This window comes from Mus caroli, unplaced genomic scaffold (assembly GCF_978045245.1).
Source record: "Mus caroli unplaced genomic scaffold, Mus_caroli_1 scaffold_2, whole genome shotgun sequence".
In the NCBI taxonomy this organism is placed as follows: domain Eukaryota; kingdom Metazoa; phylum Chordata; class Mammalia; order Rodentia; family Muridae; genus Mus; species Mus caroli.
Window position 1 is genome coordinate 38,341,632 of NW_028227257.1, and position 20,113 is coordinate 38,361,744.

At 37.5% G+C, this 20,113-nt stretch overlaps 1 protein-coding gene and 1 pseudogene across 9 annotated transcripts in view; one reads left to right on the plus strand and one right to left on the minus strand.

Moving 5' to 3' along the window:
* Positions 1–20,113, minus strand: part of Macrod2 (mono-ADP ribosylhydrolase 2) — a 2,026,591-nt gene that overhangs the window by 809,704 nt on the left and 1,196,774 nt on the right. The gene's annotated exons all lie outside the window — the stretch shown is intronic.
* LOC147005796 (U2 spliceosomal RNA) lies at positions 19,502–19,668 on the plus strand (annotated as a pseudogene).

Here is a 20,113-nt window from a genome sequence, read left to right on the forward strand (position 1 = left end):
TAAAAAAATATATAATTATTTAAAGATTTCAAAAAGTCAGATTTTATCAGTGGATAATAACTACTGTCCTTTGTTGGTCAACTGAAGGCCTAGAGCTCTGTGAGGGTATGTAGATATATGAAAGATATCATTATTAATTCTCAAAGGTCAAATGGTAAAGATCAGCCACTAATATGGAATTGTGCCATTACTAGGGATTCTTTTTCATCTAAGTTTTCAGAGACATGCATGGGATTTTTTTTCTTCCCAAGCCAACACTATTATGGGATACACATTTAACTCAATTTGTCTTTAAATCAGCAATCCTGCAGATGGAAGCAAAAGGGCTAGAGCTAGAATTTGCCAGGCTTGGTGACTCCCACTGAGCTGAATTCACAACATAATTCTCAAGTGGAGGCTCACTTATTAACTTCACTGCCTGGAAGTTCCTTTCCTTTGCCTTCTTCTCTGCAATTGTCCCATTACATTTCACTGCTCTGTCTTCTCAGCAGCATCAGAAACCACTCTGCACTTAGCTCATCATTTCAGGTTCTCACGTTATTGCAAATATATTTTATGGATCCATTCCTCCAATTAGAGGCTGTAGGGGTGACCTATTGTTTCTCTAGCGTCTGGCCCTGCACCCCAGTGTTGAAATGAATGAATGGATGAAAGACAGGCTGGCAGAGTAAGTGTATTGTGATGTGATTGTGGGGGCCTCCAATCAGCTCAAATCACAACTCTTTCTTCCCTTCAGTGAGCCTGGGAAAAGAAAAATGTTACAGCTGAGCAGATGAGACCTGGGTTTGTACTGCTAGCTTGTATCTTGCTGGCATTTTCTCCAATAAATGAACCTGTTATGATTTCAGTGCTTTGTGGAGGCCTTAACAACCCTCTAATACCTTCATTTTAATGGCTCAAAGGAAGTTGTTACAGTGTTTGCAGTGAATGCAAATTATGGATCCATAATCCTGAGTGTCTCATAAAGCACCTCACTAAGCAGTTATTGCACCTACACAATGGCATCTCTATGAAATCCTAGTGAATCAGCTTTGAACGAAATGGTAGTTGCCAAGTCTGCAGGGTGACTGTCTTTTGTGCCAACCCCTTGAAATAAAATTTAAAGAATTAAAAATCTTCATAAAAGAAAAAAATTAAAATATAAAACAAAGTTGATAGAAACTTTTTTTTGTTTTGTTTGTTCGTTTGTTTGTTATTTTGTTTTGTTTTGTTTTGTTGGTTTTTTTTGTTTGTTTTTGTTTTTTGAGACAGGGTTTCTCTGTATAGCCCTGGCTGTCCTGGAACTCACTTTGTAGACCAGGCTGGCCTCAAACTCAGAAATCCGCCTGCCTCTGCCTCCTGAGTGCTGGAATTAAAGGTGTGCGGCACCATGCCTGGCAGAAACTGGTATTTTAAAGATAAATAAAATTTCACCTTATAGTAAAAGCTTCTAGTTTAATTTATTCTGTGAAATGCATACTTTTTATGCAATGTATATATAATCCATATATATATATATATATATATATATATATTTCAGTAACTAAGATTTTAACTGGTAAAGGGGAACTTTTAACAATAAGTAAGTAGGCTCTTGCCTTCCCCCTTCCCTTGCCCCCTCTCTCCGCGTGGTCATAGCCGGTCTCTACTTCTCTACTTTCTCCCTCTTACTGCCTTTCTTTTCCTCTACTACCCTCTTAACTCCCCTTCCCATGCCCTGAATAAACTTTATTCTATACTATACCATTGTGTGGTTGGTCCCTCAGGCACAGTCCTGCTGAGGCAGTCCCATCTCCCATATCTCACCACATCCCCAAAGAATATATTCTTATAACTCTTTATCTTTTTATAAGCACATTACAGAGTATACAGGACTCTGATACAATTGGCCCTACAATTGGCCGTGATGAGCAACTTGCTCATGAGAGCCTTGCAGAAAACTATGCAGTTTCGACTAAATGAGCCAAGATTTTTTCTTGTTTTGCAATCATTTGCAATAGAGACAGCCTTTATTAATACAGTGGTCATGATCCCAATTGCTTATTAAGAGGTACAAAATCACATCAGCTAATCTAGCTTCCTAAGAAGTATCCTTTTCACCACACCTAACACTCCCTGTATTTTTTACAGGTTAGGATGCAAATATTTATGACACAATATGACACAATATGGCCATTGTTCACTTCCCAAAACAAAGTCTTGAATGAGATTCCTGAACAATTCCTGAACTTCAAAGAAACACTGACAGAACAATAATTTAAAGTAACAAATGCTAATAGCAGTTTAATTATAAAATCATCATGGCATACTTCACAATGAAGTGCATCTAATAAGACAGAATTAATAAGGCTGCAGACTTTAATTGTTTCAATCTTAAGAATGGGAAGCTGTTTAGATACTGTACAATAAAATAAGAAAGAGAAGCAAAGAGACCCACAAAAAGAAAAAGACCTGGAGTGCTTTTTTCAGTGAGACTTTCCTTCTCAGTTTACTGTCTCTGTTGCAGACTTCCCTGTCTGTCACTATCAAAGAGTGAATGGGGATTTATGACCATCATAAAGTGCTGTCCAGTTGGCAGTTTTATAAGATTTATACACATACATTAAGTCGCTCTGTCCTCTGGCATGTACCTCCAATAAACCTTGTGGTTCTCCCTCATCATTTCATGCCAAATGAAAATCAGTAATATTACCAGATTTGCAGTTAATTATCATGAAATACGACTTCTAATGATTTAACATCTTTGTTAAGAAGCCATGGTAACAGAGATCACAATGCTGGAAAACATCATGAAAGTTATCATTTATCCATGGCATTTAAATTTTGTTCACAGTAAAAAAAAAAAAAAAGTTAATTGATAAAGTATGGCTATATAATATTTACTGAGAAAATAGCTCTTCCTCTCTGTCTCTCTTTGCATCTAGTTTAGCAGATTAAAGTTTTATTTATAAGACCTAACGTTTCTTAGTAGTTTAATGACCTTGAATAAGAATCACATTTCTTTCCATGTAAATTGAATTTATGGGACAATAACCCTCCTCTGACAAGTCACTCTAAGCTGATAAGAGAAGATTGCTACACATTCTATTTCTCTGTTGAACAAATATATATGGAGATGCCATGGAACTGTGGGAATCTTGATTAGGGAAATTCATTTAGGTTCTCTCTTCTTCAACATAAAAAGTGCTTTCAAGGGGGTTAGCAGTTATATTCTTTAATATGTATCTATTTCCATGTTATGGCTACCCTTATAAAAAAAAAACCCTCTGGCTCCTACAATGCTATCAAAATTATTTAGTGAGAGCAGTAGCTTTCATAAGATGTAAAATAGTGCAGATTCATTCAGTCATGAGGGTATATACTCCGAAATGTTTATACTTACTTGGACAGATTGAAATTTAATTACTTTATCTTCTTGGACCAAAATAGCTTTACTATTTAGTAAATAGTCACCTCATTTTATCCTCAACAACTTATATAAAACATATCACATCTTTATTCATTTGTTTAATAGGTTTTTTCCTTCCTTTCCTCTATTGGGAATGTCAATTCCCAATGTTGTATCTTTGCATCCTAAGCCTAGGGCCACATAAACTGTTTAATAAATATGTATATATGTTGTAATAAACTTGTATGAATTAGTATCAAGTATGAATTACTTTTTACTAAAAACGCCCCTCCTTACCAAAAAGAGGGCATACATAGTTGGGCATATTTACAAACAATTTTATGATGGTTCCATTCTAAACACATGTGTTCCTATGTATACCATATCAGGGCATCTATCTCGATCTTCCTCTCTTCCCTGTTTCTCTCTGTCTCTCTGTCTCTTTCTGTCTGTCTCTGTCTGTCTGTATGTCTCTGTCTCTGTCTGTCTGTCCGTCTGTCTCTCTCTCTCTCTCTCTCTCTCTCTCTGTGTGTGTGTGTGTTTGTGTGTGTGTGTAATTAAATCCCCATTCCCCTTTTAATTCACAGCCCTTATATGCTTGCCTTTCAAAACCCCTGCAAATGTTTTTTTCCTCTAATGATAAATTTCTTCCTTTCATCTGTTCTATGTCTGTTTTGTTCAGCATTTAGAAATGTAGTTGAATTTTACATTTCATTTTCTAAACAAGAAAGGTTTTTTTTGTTTTTGTTTTTTACTGTTGTTGTTTTTTTAGTTCTATCCAAACTAGTGAGGTAGAAATTGAGCAGAAACAAGGTTATAGATTACGGAAGAGTTTTTGAAAGGTGGAGAAAAGAGGAATATATGTTATTTTCATGAATGATCTAGAACTATTATATATAATATATACATATAAGACATACACATATGAATAGAACACCCTTCAAACTAAAACCTATACTCAAAAGCAGTTTTTATGCAATGTCAGAGTTATGTAACTAATAAAATAAAAAGGTTGTACATAAACAGATTATACTGACAAATTCACAACAGCATAATATATGACCAGAACACTATACTGATATTGACTAATGGACTTTACTGCCATTAAGGCTGTCTGATAGAAAAAAATTAATTATTTGGCTATATACTTAAACCTCAAGTAAATCATGGTGTACCAAACTGATATGGTAATGTGTTTAAAGGGTGAAACATTTCTTCTTTCATGAGTTCTATAAAATTGTCCCATTTATTAAGAATGCACAGGCAATATTAAATTGGACATAAAAACAACACTCACCAAGGTTTGATGATTATTTTTGGTTATCAACTTGACTAAATCTGGAATTATTTAAAAGCCAAAATGGGGAAGGCAGCCTCTCCTGAGGGATTTCTACTTAATTTGAAGTGGGAAGATCCACTTGAAATCTGAATACTTGAGATTGGAAGATATACCTTTTATCCAGATCTTTAATCTACATTTAATCTGGGCCATGCCTTCTACTGGAATCTATATAAGGACATGGAAGAAGGAAGCTTATGGTATTAGCTTGCTTGCTCTTGCCTTGCTAGCAAGTCCATCCTTTCACTGTCTTTAGGCTCTACTTCTTCAGGCTTCCAGTGTATACTAGAGTCCAGCTGAGATGTCTGACCTCAGGGACTGAACAACTGAATTGTTTGACTTTGTGTTCACAGCCAGCCATTGTTGGCTTAGTTGGACCACAGCTTGTAAGATATATATATATATATATATATATATATATATATATATCTCCAAAGTAATACTGAAAGAACATGATGTCATTCTAAGTATCAATATACTTTGAATATTATTTTCTTAACACAGGCACAGTTATGCATATTTTATTGATGATAAAATGCCACAGATAGGACCTAGTATGTTTATGGTCACACATGCAGCAAAGAACTGAGAAAATCTTCTTCATTCTCTTGGGAAAATTACTAGGCTAGCTGCAGCATGAATTTCATAGAAAATACAGCAAAGTTTTATTTCCAAAATATAGGGGCTAAAATTGAAAATTTCTAATAAACCAAAGTCACTTTACCCCAAATTCAGAGCACAAATGGGAAATAGAGCATCATCAAATTAGATTTTATTTATTTATCTTGATAAAATACAGTTTTATTTACCTGTGAGTTCTTCTTATCTTTTTATCTTTATCTGAATCAGATCAGTATTCTATATACAAATCTAATAATTTAAAACTACATGAGTACCTGTTGAGTGAAACCACATGATGTAATTGTGCAAATAGACATACGATTGAATATATAATCCCCAAATCTAGACAAATGCACCTTTATAGCACAAACAACTGTGATTGGTTAAAAATAAATAGTGATGGATGAACACAGGGAGAGAGAGGGGGCTGAGATTAACAAAATAGATTAAAAAGAACAAAAGAATATGACTGAAATAAACTATGCATTCAGAAACATTATAAGTAAAAAAAATACTAATAACTAGCTGGTGACATCAAGGAAAATAAAATTCATATTATTTTGTCAGAGCAACAGTATTATTAAAGTGATATATCTTAAAATCTTTGCTTTTTGTCAAAGTACATGAACATATTTACAGATGAGTGACAGAGTAAGACTGGCTTCAGACAGGTTCAGAGGCTGTGAATGAGGGTTTATGCTATAGATAATAACCAATGAAAATATGTAGTAGTGATATCTGCAGCTGAAAGATGGTACTTGGGAATTGTATTTTGTCAAATTACAGCCCTTTCTCTTAGTTGTGGAATTTCAAGATTCCCAGTGGCTATCTGAGAATTCTGAGGCCATGATTACTGTTTTTTCCCTATACATGAAAACCTTTTACATGGTTTAACTTTTGATGTGTACATAGAAGATAGTCACAAATCATATTAAAATATAATAATAATAACATACTGTAGTAGAAGTTATATAAATGTGGCTTATATATGCATATGTATACATGTTTTCCATCCAATATTTTCAATAGTGGTTGACTACAAGTAACTAAAAATTCTGTGTCTATGTACAGAATTTTTATACACACACATACACATACAACCTGAGATAAGGCAGGGTTATTGTATTTCTACTTTTGTATAAATGTTTTTGAATTGACACGTGCTATGATGAAATGTTATACAGTCCTATTAGGTTGTATACAGTCAAATTAAATTACTTGTATGATCCAATGTCTAATGTATTCCTTTAAGAGAGGCAGATAGCAGGCGTGATCAATAAAGAGATTTTGAAGCACATTTTAACTCAGATTTACAAAATACTATTCTTTGTTCTGGAGACTTGAAAAGACAAAAATCTCCATCTTTGCCAATTCTTACCATTACTTGAGAATGAGACCTAAAATTATTAAATTTTAATAGAGATATTAATAATAGAGATATTAAGCAATACCCATGATATCAAGGGGAGTTGCTACAAATCTCATAATGTAATCTGCCACAGTTTTCATTACTAATTTGTCAGAAATGTTCTAAGTAAAATTAAATAAATGTTTTCTCCTCTGTTGTTTTAGAACAATATTATTAATTGTTTGAAAAATTCTGCATAATATCACATGTCTTCATATGAGGAAGATTGAGACATGAGAATGTCTAATCATAAAATTATCAGAACAAAATAACTACATTACAAATCGGGAGGATCTCTGTTCTTGACTTCTCATTGTCAATTGAGTTTTACTGTCTAGCCTCCTAACTGATTGTTGTGTTCTTAGCAGAATTCAAAAATAATTTTGAAAGGAATTCAATTTATATGGCTTTTCCAAAATTTTATGAGGGTAAAAAATACAAAAAAAGTGACAAGAAAAGTAAAAAAAGAAAAAAAGAAAAAAAAAAGAAAAAGAAAGGCATGCAAGCAAAGAACTGATGGAACGCAGAAGTTGGCCACAAGAGACGAACTTCAACATTAGACATTAGACTCATCAATATCTTCAAACTGAGCATCTTGCCATGGATCATGTGACTGCACTTGTCATAGTTTTTAGCAAAAACGCTGATACTGCTTCTCGTAACACATTTATCATCAGATGAGAATATGACTGGTAAGCATTGACTGCAATGGACTGCAAGTTATATCCTCTGCTGTCTTAAACACCACGAAAAGCTCTTTTCCAGAAAAGCCAGAAAGCCTGAAGCCAGGTGGATTAACGATTGTTTTTCTTATTTCCTCTGCCATCTTTACCAGGTTTAAGATTGCCACTGGCAACTGTCCCACCATGGTTACAAGAGAATTACCATTGTTTCTAACATAAATACACCACAAAATCCAGTGGTAGAAAACACATTGTTTGTTTCTTCTTGATTGAAGTTAAAAGTTTTTCCTCGAGTCCCTCTCTCTGACACCTCACTGGAAAGAACTTGTAAACTTAGAAGAAATATCTGAGATGGTATCCTATCTTTTTGGACAGAAGGAGGGGGAGAAAGAGGAAGGAGAGAGAGAGAGAGAGAGAGAGAGAACGCCTCAGATGCTAGCATCTACCTCCACCCATCATTGTAGGTTCTTTACCCTTAAATTCAATTCTTCTCTTCTGGGACCTTTGTCTGTTTTAATTCATGTCTCCTGAGTTCCAATTCTTGGTATCCTAAAGAAAACTTAAATTGTGTTTTACAGCTCTCGCTATTAATTATTGATTGGCAAAATGGATCAAAATCTGGCCCTCAATTCACTTGCCAGCAAGATAACTGAGATCTCTTGAATTTGAGAACTGGTGATTTAATCTCGAGTAATTCAGTAATGGAGGGAAAACAGTTTTTACTAGTCCAGAAAGAAGGCTGTTGAGTCACTAACAGGCTTCTTTAATCTAGGCCAGTGTTTCCATCTCTCAACATTAGAGGCTAGAATTGCCTGTGGTCTTGTTAAAATGCTGATTCCAGCAGAGGATATCTAGACTTGGCTGAAATAAGCTCCAGTGATTCTGGCACTGCAATGGGAAGCATTCTGGTATGAGAAAATTCAAGTTGTATTAAATTACTGGCTGGATAATTTGATGTATGTTATTTAAATTTTCTAAGCATCAGAGAAAGGAAGCAGGAAGGGGGGGGGGGGGTTGGGGAACCGAGAGAGGAGCTAGGGGAATAGTTAGTCTCTGAAGATGAGGAATCCTTGTTCATTTTCTTAATTTTTCAAGGTCATTCTGTAATAACACATTAGAGATCTGAGAAGAGGAAAAATAGGGTAGTGTATAATAAGAGCATCTGGGAAGAAAAAAATACATATAGTAGGTCAATAAATTCCTCAGTGTGGCAATAAATGTGTACATAGGCCAGAATAAAAGACCTCCGGGATCTCAGGGATAGCAAGCTTCATTGAAATGCTACAGTGAAGTTATAGTTATAAAACTTACCCTGCTTTTGGGATGACTAACAATGCATGCATTATATTCATGGACATAGGCTTCTGACAATTTGGCCCTATACTGTGTCTGGAAGAGAAATTGGGATGCTTGGGGTAGATCAGCAGGAAAGGGTGAAGGAAGGGAAATCCTCACCCTGAGAATGAGGCTGACAGATACACCAAAGCCAACCTAACGGGAACAGCCATTACTAACTGAAGTACGGTAACTGATTATTTCTTATCCGTAAGAGGTTAGACACAATGGAGATGACTCTGTAGAAAATTCAGGATTAAAGCCTTTGTAGGAAGGTTAGACTTTGCTGGAAGGCTTGGGGTTGGGGATGTGGCTAACAGATAGAGCCTTGCCTGCCTCTACCGAAGACTCGATTCCCACCTACAAAAAGAAAAGGAAAAGTTACAGAGAGCTTGCCCAAAGTTCTGAGTCTGTAGTGACCCATGCTATATTTTTCTAGCCTTGTGTCTTTGGGTATTCTCCTTAACTTCTCTGTGTCTCAAGTCCCTTACCTATGAGATAAAGAAAACACCTTCAAAAGAACAGGAATGCTAGAAAGAAGTAGAAAAGGCACCAATTGGTTTACAAGAGCTGCTTGGTGAATAGCAGATAGTATCATTCTAATTCACCATGGAGGGCTTAAATTACGGGGAGGGCCAAGATCTTTGTATAATGGGTTTTCCCTGAGAACTGTTGAAAGACTAACAAGAGGTGTTAATGGACACCTGAAAACCGAGGTGTCACATGGATCCCCATTTGCTTCACCTCCTCCACAAAGCCATCAGATGGGTTACTGGCATATGCAGGGGTTAAAGAAGGGTGATCTTATGTATACACTGATGCCTCAGTGCCATCCCTCCCTACAATCCCAGGTCTTCTGCTTTTAGTAGCAGAATTTTAACGTAGTTGCTTCACTGGTCTTCTTTATCTTAAATGCATCACATTAACTGATGACTCTTATTCCAAAACACTTTAAGACTCTCTCCTTTGTACATATGCTGGTGTTCTGTCATTTTTTTTTTCCCACAGAATACAAACTTGTTTTCTAGCATTCTGTTTTCTCCCTACTTTCTATGTAGGTCCCATTCTTATACATTTGTAGTGCATTTAAAGGTCAGGGGTAATAATATCCATGCTAAGTAGAATCCTATTTTCCCTAATAATAAAACAAGAAGTTAGTTTATATATTTTTTCCTAAAACATTCAATAACTAATCAGTAGAAACATCCTTCCCTGAAGGTAGGAACTCTGATATGTGTTCATATCTTCCTTGGAAGCATTAACAGTGTTCTACACAGTGCAGAAAACTTGATAGTCCTGGGAGATAACCGTGAATGGAGGGCTCTGGGCATTTTGAACCCTCATTGTTGGCCTCTTCACAATGACTCATATGACTTCTAAGATGACATCAAGGATCGAGAGCCTGTTGAGACTCCATGGCCAGCCTTGCCACTTCCTGCAGACACCATATCTGCTAATGAAGACTCATGGTCACCCCAGTTAGGAAAGTCAGAGCTGCAGCCTGATTTCAAAAAAATAGATATTTCATGGCCAACTGTGATTTGTGTGTGTGTGTGTGTGTGTGTGTGTGTGTGTGTGTGTGAGCGCACATGTGTTTCCTACACATTAAATAATAGAAAATCAGTTCCTAAGGATACAACCTACCAAGTTTCTGTTTTGGGTTTTTTTCCCCTGAAATTTAACTGGGACAGACTCACAATCCACGATACAACATTTCAACTGAGAAGCTGCACTTTGCTTCCCTTTGTCTTGGTTAAGATAGAGGCTAACTGTAGTATGGGTTGGCTGTCCTTCATTGTGCTTTAGAATCTCATGAGCAGACAATACACTCTTGTCTGGTGTTGTTCATCTGAACACCGTAAAAACATTATTTTCTTTATATAAAATTAGTTAATTATTATTAGGAATGTGTTATTGTGGCATACCTGAGCGACAGCACATGTGACTGACAGTAAGAGGAGGACTGTCGAGTTGCTTCTCTCCTTCAGTCTCTATGTGGGTTCCAGGGACAGAACGTAGGTTATCAGGCTTATGCAGTAAGTGTTTTACCTGCTGAACCCTCTTACTGACCCCTCCCTGCAGGCACTTTTTATATCAGGATAATTTAAAATTAGTTATTTACACAAGTGAAAGTTAATGGCAGTGATCTTAATGGAGACAATAATAAATGATATGATCTTTTGAGTATTTACATGTGTCAAATCTTATACTGAGATGTTTCTTTAATTTAATTTTGTTTGATCCAATCTGATCATGGAAGAACTCAAGAATCTTATGTTGAGTTAACATTATGATTAAAATTCTTTTGATGCATAAATTAAGGATCCAAGAAAATAGAAGATTCTGCAACTGTCTTTTTCAATTAAACAATTTTACTGTGGGAATTATTTGTGGCATTGTATTGTTAGTTTGCTTTTTTATTCCAGGCAAAAAAAAAAAATGAGCTCCATGACCAGGATCCTTTGCTCATCATTTCATATCAACACGTAGGAAACTGTAACATAAAATCCGTGTTTAATATTGAATAGATGAATAAATAAAATCCATTCTTGCTGAGTCACAACTTCAAAAGAGCACAGGAAAGAGAACGGTCCTACCAGCTGACAGGAATAAACTGTTCCACTTTACTGGCTCACCTTGAGTACTCAGAGAAATAAGAGTGAAGTGAAAATCAGAGTGCCAACAGTTTTACTTCTGGAGTAGGGTCTGGGTGAAAGACACAAACATTTTGACTAAAGCACCCATGTCAAGGTGAGCTGCGTGTGTCTGCCTATGACAACCAATCCAGTGTCGGTGCTTGTGGACCCTGAGCTCTAAGAGTTGAACTGTAATCCATCCAAAACACCATCAGTCAGCAAAGACTGCTAGCAAAGAAAGGAAACTGGTGTTTGCAGCTGGGCTCTCATTCATGTTATAGATTCATAATCATGTCTGGTGTTGGTGTTAGCCCTGGTTTCAAAGCTACACTAGTTATTTTTACTTTGTCTGGTCCATTTTAATTTCTCGATGTCCTCTTGTTAGGGGAAATTGTTTTGTTTCTTGTTTAGAACCACATGTCACTTTACCCTTAGCAGAAGGGAAAAGATAGTCATGGGCTACTGCCTATTTGGTGCTTAAACATCAACTAATCACTGTGATCAGGACCTATTGTCTATTCCCACAACATGGCCAGGTAGGTACTAAGTATTCTCTCTTAAAAGTTCAAGAAACTGAATCCCAATATAAGCAAATTTATTTCCCACAGTTGTAGCTACGAAGCTGGAAAGACAAGATTAAAACATACTTTTTTTTGTTTGTTGGTTTGTTTGTTTTTGTCAGACTTTAACCTCTAAAGTGTTCCACTATTTCCAATCAGCTGTGTCCTCAAAAGCAAAGCATGCAATTGTGAGAACCAATAATCATATCCAGGCACCATGAAGCACTGAAGAATCCAGCTACCTGTGCTTTCCCTCTGGACTCCTCCTTCTTAATACCTACAGAGAGGCCTATAGAAGAATCATCCTTTCCCTTCCTTAAGGATGTAATGACCTTTCAGAAGTTTTCTTTAAAAGCATACACTCACCTTCCTCGGTGGTTTTCATTTTCTTTGTAATTCACTATAGAGAAAACACTGGCTTGGGTAGGAATTGTCATTTTGAGAATATCAGTCAGTACTGTAGATCATCTTTTAGTGAAGCAAGGAAACAAGTGAAGGGTGTCCCTTGAAGTTTTTCTTCAAGGACAAAAGTAAGAGTGAACAGATGTAAATTCTCCTCAAATGTCCTTAAAGATCCAGACTAACATATAGGAAGGTGAAAATCAAAGGAGGGGGCATGCCTGGGATGGGAAAGCTGGCTGGTACCTGCAGACATTATGCCACATAAAATGTACTCTATTTGGAAGTACATTATATCGATTGGTTTTGTCTCCAGATTTGGAAAGATTACTGCTCTCTCTGTGACCTGAGAATGCTCAATTACCCTGATCCAACTTGCACTCTGCATTGAGAGGTTGCTTCTATACGGCATGCTCTCACTACTCAGATGGTGGATATAACTGATAACTATATGCAGTGCTGAAGACAAAGAAAAGAGCAGTCAAATCTTGGTGGCAGACATGTTTCTGTCCATGTGGAATTCCTTACAAACTGATCATCATCAAAACAGCCCATTTACAATTGATTCATGACAAGGGAACAATGATTCCATAAAATCATTTCCTACTATATGAATTTTTGAAGGTCATCCAAGCACGTAGCCTCTTACAAAACACAAGTCCAACAATGACTTGAGTAGGGAAGCCCAATGTTGTTGTTTGATATACACTAGGAGGTAGATAAGGAGGACTTTGGGAAACCATCCAACATTTTTCTGTGAAAACACTTTAAGGACTATAGAGAATTACAAAATACTAAAGCCTCAAGACAGCATTACAGCCCCAAAATAGGAATTTATTCTAATGCCAGTTTTATGCATCCATACACGATTTTCAGATCTCCTTTGTAGCACATAATTATTTTTCTAATTAACTAATTAGACATTTTAGCGGGCTTTAAGACTACAAAGGTTAAATACATAACTGTTTAATGGTTAGTGTAACTAAAAAACTGGTGTTAATAAGCTTGGTTTTTCAAACATGCTTTTTTTTCCATTTTTCCCTAAGAATATAACTTTGTATTAAACAGTGTTTTATAATAAATGTTCTGGTGGGTGGAATGGGAACAGATCCCAGGTCTCTACTTCTTCACGTCTGCAGATGGAAGTCTAGGATTACCACCAAATTGTGCCTCTGTAAACAGCCTGATTGGGAACCACAGACTGTAAGGCAAAGGCCTTAGCTACTCTGGAAATTGATTTCTTTTTATTTCATATCTGATTTTTATCTCATGCTTGCATCTATGTATGTGTACCAGATGTGTGCCTGCTGCCCTCAAAGGTCAGCAAAATTGATTTTAATGTCTTGGGACTGAAATGATGGGTGTGAGTCCCCATGTGGGTGCTGGGACTAAACCCAGAACCTCTGCAAGAGTAATAAATAGACTCAATCACTGAACCATCTCCTCTGCTCCACAGATGGGCTCACTCTTGCTGGGCTACTCCTGATGTTGAGATACAGAGAAGACTGGAATAGATTGAGTATGTAATCTTGAAGGCATTTCCAATTTGCTTATTTACATATACATTTATGCATCCATCCATTTATTCATTCATTTATATGCTTACAAAACTAATAATATTTTTTTTACCAAATATTAACTAAACCTGTACTATGTGTTAGGAAAAGGAGTACCTCATATATATGTAAACACATCCACATATAATATATATTTATATAACTTGTATATCTACATACACATGTAAGTATTTGGTACATTTGTTTAACATCCAATGCATTCTCTTGAGCTCTTGCTCTAGGCAAGTCTTATTTGTTGCACTCCTATGACGTGCCAACACTATGTTAGAAGCTGGTAAATGGGATGGTCAATTATTTCGACCTCATCTTACTTTTCTAGATGTTGTTGGATGGATGAAAGATCTTCTATGGTCTAAGTACCTGTGTCAGTCCCAAATCCATGTAGCGTGATGACTTCAGGAGGTAACCATCCTCATGAGACTAGAGCCTTCCTAATGTTTTTACTAAATGGGCCTCTAAATGTGTCCTTGCGAAATGGGTCCTTTCTGTGTTATATCATGTGTTGATACAGAAACAAGATTCCTGCATTGACCTGTAAAGTGGAGCCTGAGCAGAAGCCACATCTGTTCCTACCTTGCCCTCAGTCTTCTGTCTTTCAGAATGACAAGGAAGACATTTCTACCATTTACAGCTTGCCTCATGTGTGGCATCTTGCCATAACAGCCTTTATCATAATTAAGTCATTTGGGGGCCAAATTTCATGGCACTAGAGGCCTGTGTAATTTGGGAGTTCCTCTTGTCAAAGAGAGCATAGTTACAAAAACTGACTTGTCAAGTACGAGACAATAATGCTCCAGTTTTACTACCTTCAGGAAATCTGCCTCTGGGCCTTTACCTGCTGCTCTATTTTGAAGCCTGTTGTAGTGTTGCCCACTAGTGGGCTTGTAATCACTGGCAATTTGCTACGTTTGAGACTTAAAAGTATTTAGTTCGTTCAGCGTCTTTTAATAAATGCAAATTCACTTAAATGAGATCACAGCTTAAGGTGCTATTATCTCACAGGGGGCCTAACAGGTGCCAAATAAATATTGAATTAATTAATTGATTAAAAGGGGTAAATGGGAACCTTGTTATCGAGGCAGGGTTTAGGGTGAGGGCGCTGTAGGGGTAGTGGCTGGGAAGAAGTGTTGAGAAGACAGATACAGCTGGAACAGGAGTGAGTGTCTGCCTCACAAATCCCTTCAGGTTCTCCCTGCCCAACGCTCCTGGCAATTACAATCACCGCTGCTATGGCAAATCCTAATAGAGAGGACTGGGGACAATTTGTAGAACAGATACTCATCTTTCAGATTATCAGTTCCACTCATTTGATGCCTGAGCATTCGGCTAAACAGTCTTTATCGGTAGCCAGCTATTTTATCTTAAAATACACTTTACGTTTCTGTCTTTTCTTTGATTGGAAAGAGTGTATCTCAGCCATACGGCCGTCCTAGGAGGGAAATGAATAATAGGTCAGCTAAGTCAGGAGGTGGTTGTTGGTAGCTTAGTAACTGGTGTACAGAAGGCCAGGAGGAAATGACAAGCTCAAATCCTAAAGCGAAATCTTGCTTAAATGTAGGCAGACAATGTAGTTAAGAATGCCTTGGCATGGTTGGCCCAGACACATATCTTTAACAGGCAGACTCTGTGTATCACCGTGCTGGCAGACAAATCCCCTAAAGAAAGGAGAATCACGATATCATCACCATCACACCCCAACCCAGCCCACACCAAAGCCAGCTCACCCCCAAGGAATCTTAAGATGGGAGAAGAAAAGGCTCCCCAGCCAGAGGCGGAAACTATCTCCTAGAAAAAAAAAAAAAAATGTTTACATAGTTTTGTCAGGCAACATTCCAGGATGAGACTGAAGCCAGACAAGGATGGGTCAATGGCAGACAGGGCCACTCCTTGACTTGGACTGCTTAGACATGCATACCTTTGGGCATCTACTAAATCTTTAATCTCATTTTAGTTTATTGAAGATGGACTTGGGAAATTCCCTGAATCTTTGCCCCCTTTCCTAACACAGCCATATTCATTAAATCTTCTTTATCAGCTTTCTACATTGAACTAGGTTATTTAATTAGCTTATCAAAGGTGGGTGGCCAGACATGACTTGTGAACCCCAAGCTTGATGACATAAAAAGGGTTCAGGGGACAAGCCCTCGAGGAAGGATGTAATGGTGATTCTATTTTAACTAACCAAGACAGTGCAGTCCATGGAACTGTGAGAGCCCCAAGGAAATCCAACAAAATTCTGTACAAATCTTGAACAAGCTCCCATCTGACACATACATTCTGTCAAGAGGATATGCAAAGGATGTGGAAAATGTGACCATTGCTTCGAAGATGCTAATGGGAATCTTACAACTCTGGATTGTTGAGGTGCTACCTCAAGCAGCAGTTCTCTTCTGAAGAAACAGAATACAGAATGAAAAATACAGTCATTTTATTATACGGCCTGCTGCTTCCTAGCCCCAAGGCTGTTGGGAAGGTAGTTTTTTTTCTGAAGAGTTTATAGGTGGTAATTCCACTTGCTATCCTGGTCATGGCTCTAAAGGGAACATGGGCACTCAAATCCCATTTACCTATGATTCTTGAGAATTCTAGTCTCTAAGACTCTTATGTCCAAACTCATATAAAGAAACACAGCTAAAAAGTAAAGAGAGAAAGGGAGTGAGGGAGGGAAATAAGAAAGAGTGGGAGGAAATTGTAATTCATTTTCAAGTTAAATAATCTGAGATAATCATAATTTCAAGATAATGTTTCTTAGAAGCAATTATCAAGATTGTAGATCTCAAACACCATGTTGGTAGTCCATTTCTTCTGTTCTGGCATATTATCTTGGGCATTTGTCTCTCAAATAGATGAAGCCCAAACCAACCTAAAACCTTTCTGGACATCTTTTCCTTCTCTTGAAGAGAGTATAGAATACTGAATACCCCTTGCAAACCTCCACCTGCTAAGGGAATTCCTGTTTTCATTTCTGCTGAGTCTCCATATCTGCAGGAGAAAAGTCTAGAAATTTTTGAGAGGAGAGAGACCAAAACAGATTCTAGAACAGCTCTCGCATCTTGAGAGTTGAGTCAGAAGCATGAATGAGTGTTTGAGTCCATCCCATCCTGTGTCCACTTTACACATTGTATGGAAATGTTCCCTGAAGCGTAGTTTGTTCTAAGCACTATGTGAGGCTGAGGATATAACAATGGCAGAGAGCATGACCTTGTCCTGTGTAAACTGAATAATCTTGTCAGACGACAGAGAATCAAACAGCAAAACCTGATGCCTCTCTAGACTTGAGCAGACTTCCATAGAGTCTAGATGTGTGAGAATGGTCCAGGGAGCAGCTTGGACTTCTTCTGTATGCCCTTCATAATTAAAAGAGATGGACTGACAGTTGTGTAAAGCAGACATGTATGAAAAGTTGAAGGATGAAAAAATATTACCCATAGGGCAGCCTGGCCTTTGTCTCTACACTATGACCTCTCTCCCAGGCACTCTGGCCCACAGTTTAACTCCTAGGCGTTTCTTTCTGTATTTTCTGATCAAACCCAAATTGTTCACACAATGTCTCTTGATACACAAAAGCAATGTTTCCTCATCCTGCTAAAGCCTAGATTTCCCTATCCTTCCCCAGTTTGAAAGCAAACACTTCTCATTTCTAGGCCTTGATGAAAGAAAGAAAGAAAGAAAGAAAGAAAGAAAGAAAGAAAGAAAGAAAGAAAGAAAGAAAGAAAGAAAGGAAGGAAGAAAGAAAGGAAGAAAGGAAAGAAAGAAAAATGTTCCTGCTAAAAATATGTGGAGTCAACAGTTTGGAAGACAAGAGCAGAGGGGCAATGGGGGCCCACTGAAGAGTCTTAAGCAACAAAGTGTCAGGGATTTAAATGTGTAGGATTTAGGTTCTATATTGGAGGAAGAAAAGGGAAATTAAGATAAGAGCTGGGGCCTAACTATAGGTCCCAGGTAAAAAGCAACAACAACGAAACAACCCACACACACACATACATAAAAAAAAAAACAGCCCATGGGGAGAGGGGTGTGGAGAGAGAGAGGGGGAGAGAGAGAGAGAGAGAGAGAGAGAATGTTTGTATGTGTGGCTGAGGTTTCATTACACCTAATAATATCTACTCAGCAAGAGTCTCCAACCCCCTCTCTAACTAGGGGTTACTAATTTGTGTATCTGTGACTCTGACATTATGTGCCATTAGCACTAGAGTTGATGTTGAGAAACAGTCCATTACTATTAAAAGAAACCTTCTGAAAGCAACAATGGTCCAAGCATAGCCTAGAGAGGAAGAGTATACGAATGGATATCCTCAGGTAGCATGGTGGCACACACCTTTAATCCCAGCACTTGGGAGGCAGAGGCAGGTGGATTTCTGAGTTTGAGGTCAGCCTGGTCTACAGAGTGAGTTCCAGGACAGCCAGGGCTACACAGGAAAACCCTGTCTCAAAAGAATAGATATCCTCAAAGCCTGGGGGGGTGGGGGAAGAGATGTTTTTTTATATTCTTGCGTGGGTATTTAAAGAACAAGAGAGCATTAAAACTTTTCAAATGACTACTTGAATTTGTATTAGTCATAGTTTATGGGTTTTTCTTTTAAATCTATTAAGAAACATTTGAGAAAATAATACCCACAATTTTTCAATTCTGCTCAATCTACACCAGCAATTTAAATATTTACAAGTAATTCTTAATGGGAAGACTGAACTCCTACAGCATTTTAAAACCTGATAGTGTTACTCCATTACTTCCTCCACTGTGCTCCCTAGCAACTTCATTGGACACGCCTGTAGCATGCTCAGAGAATGTTAACAGATGCTAAAAAGTTTTATTAGCTGATTTATTAGGCTACCAAGGGTCATTTTTCTGAAAAATGAGGAGAGAAACCCAGACACAACAGAAGCTAGAGAAATCAGAAATCAACCTTTGCAGAAATGGTGGCCAGTAACTTTTTTATTCCTTGTGTTAACATACCAACCTAATGTAAAACAGAACAAGGCCAGTACCAATGGTTTTAGCAGTTTATTTTCTTTTAAGAGAGAAGGTTCAGGCAAAGTGTGAATATAAAAGAAAAAAAATAGAATGTAAATAAAATGCACAGAAAGTAACAGGCATGTGGTTTGTATATTTATAGGAAATATAAATTTAACTGGAATATTCTTGTGAGTTATCTCTCCTAAGTTGGACAATTAAAAGGCAATTTTATTTGTGTACGTAGTTAATGTTATTTGGAAAATAAATGATTCACGTGACAACTTCTTCTTTTGTGTGAGCAAATATATGACTGAATTCGAGGACCACCCATAAATGGTGAACTTTGGAACATAGGATTTGTTTGTTTAGATACTGTGCTTCCAGCCCTGGGTCCCATTTGGAGGTAGGAAGGGCACTGGGAAAGTGTGTAGAGGAAGTCATTGGTGAGTAAGTATTGCCAAGGAGGAAGAAGTCATTTTGGCACTCAGTATTGCCAGGAGGAATTGCCAGGGAGGAGCATCATATTGGAGTAGCATTCCTTCCCAGCACTCTCAATAAGCATTGCTTAGTCAGGAATTAACTGAAATTCTGAACAGATACCTAGAATATGCTCCTTACAATTGTTTCTCAGCCTTTTGGCTAAGATCAAGTGCAGAATATGCTCCTTACAAGAGCGGTCTTTTACAAGACCAGTCAGTCCAAACTGGTTTCCTAAACTGTTTACTGCTAAAGACGTCAAACCCCGTAGTCTTTCTTCCTGTGGCATCTTAGAAAAGCAGACCCATTAATTCCTAGAACAAAAAAAGACACAGAGAGAGACAGAGACAGAGAGAGATAAGAGAGACATAGAGAATGGAGTAACCATTGTCCAGGACAAATTCCAGTACTGCAGGTCACATATTAACTAAGCCTGCTTCCTTGCAGTACAGGATCTGCTTCTCCCTTTGGAAACCTTTTAAGAATGTGTCCCTTGCTTTAGATGACCACCACACTGCATCATTGGCCTGCCAGCATCTCTTAATAAAGCACTTACCTGAAGGCAGCTGGAATCAATCCTTTCTCGCTGAATCTACCCCATTTTTCTTCTCCCTCGCTGGTAACCTTACATTTACCTCTGTGCTGTTCTTCTGGGAAATTAAGCCCTCTGAGCTACTCAGAAACCGAGACTACACTTCTGTTTCATAGGAGAACCTCACATTTTCAAGTGCACTGCTAATTCTTGGTTAAACCA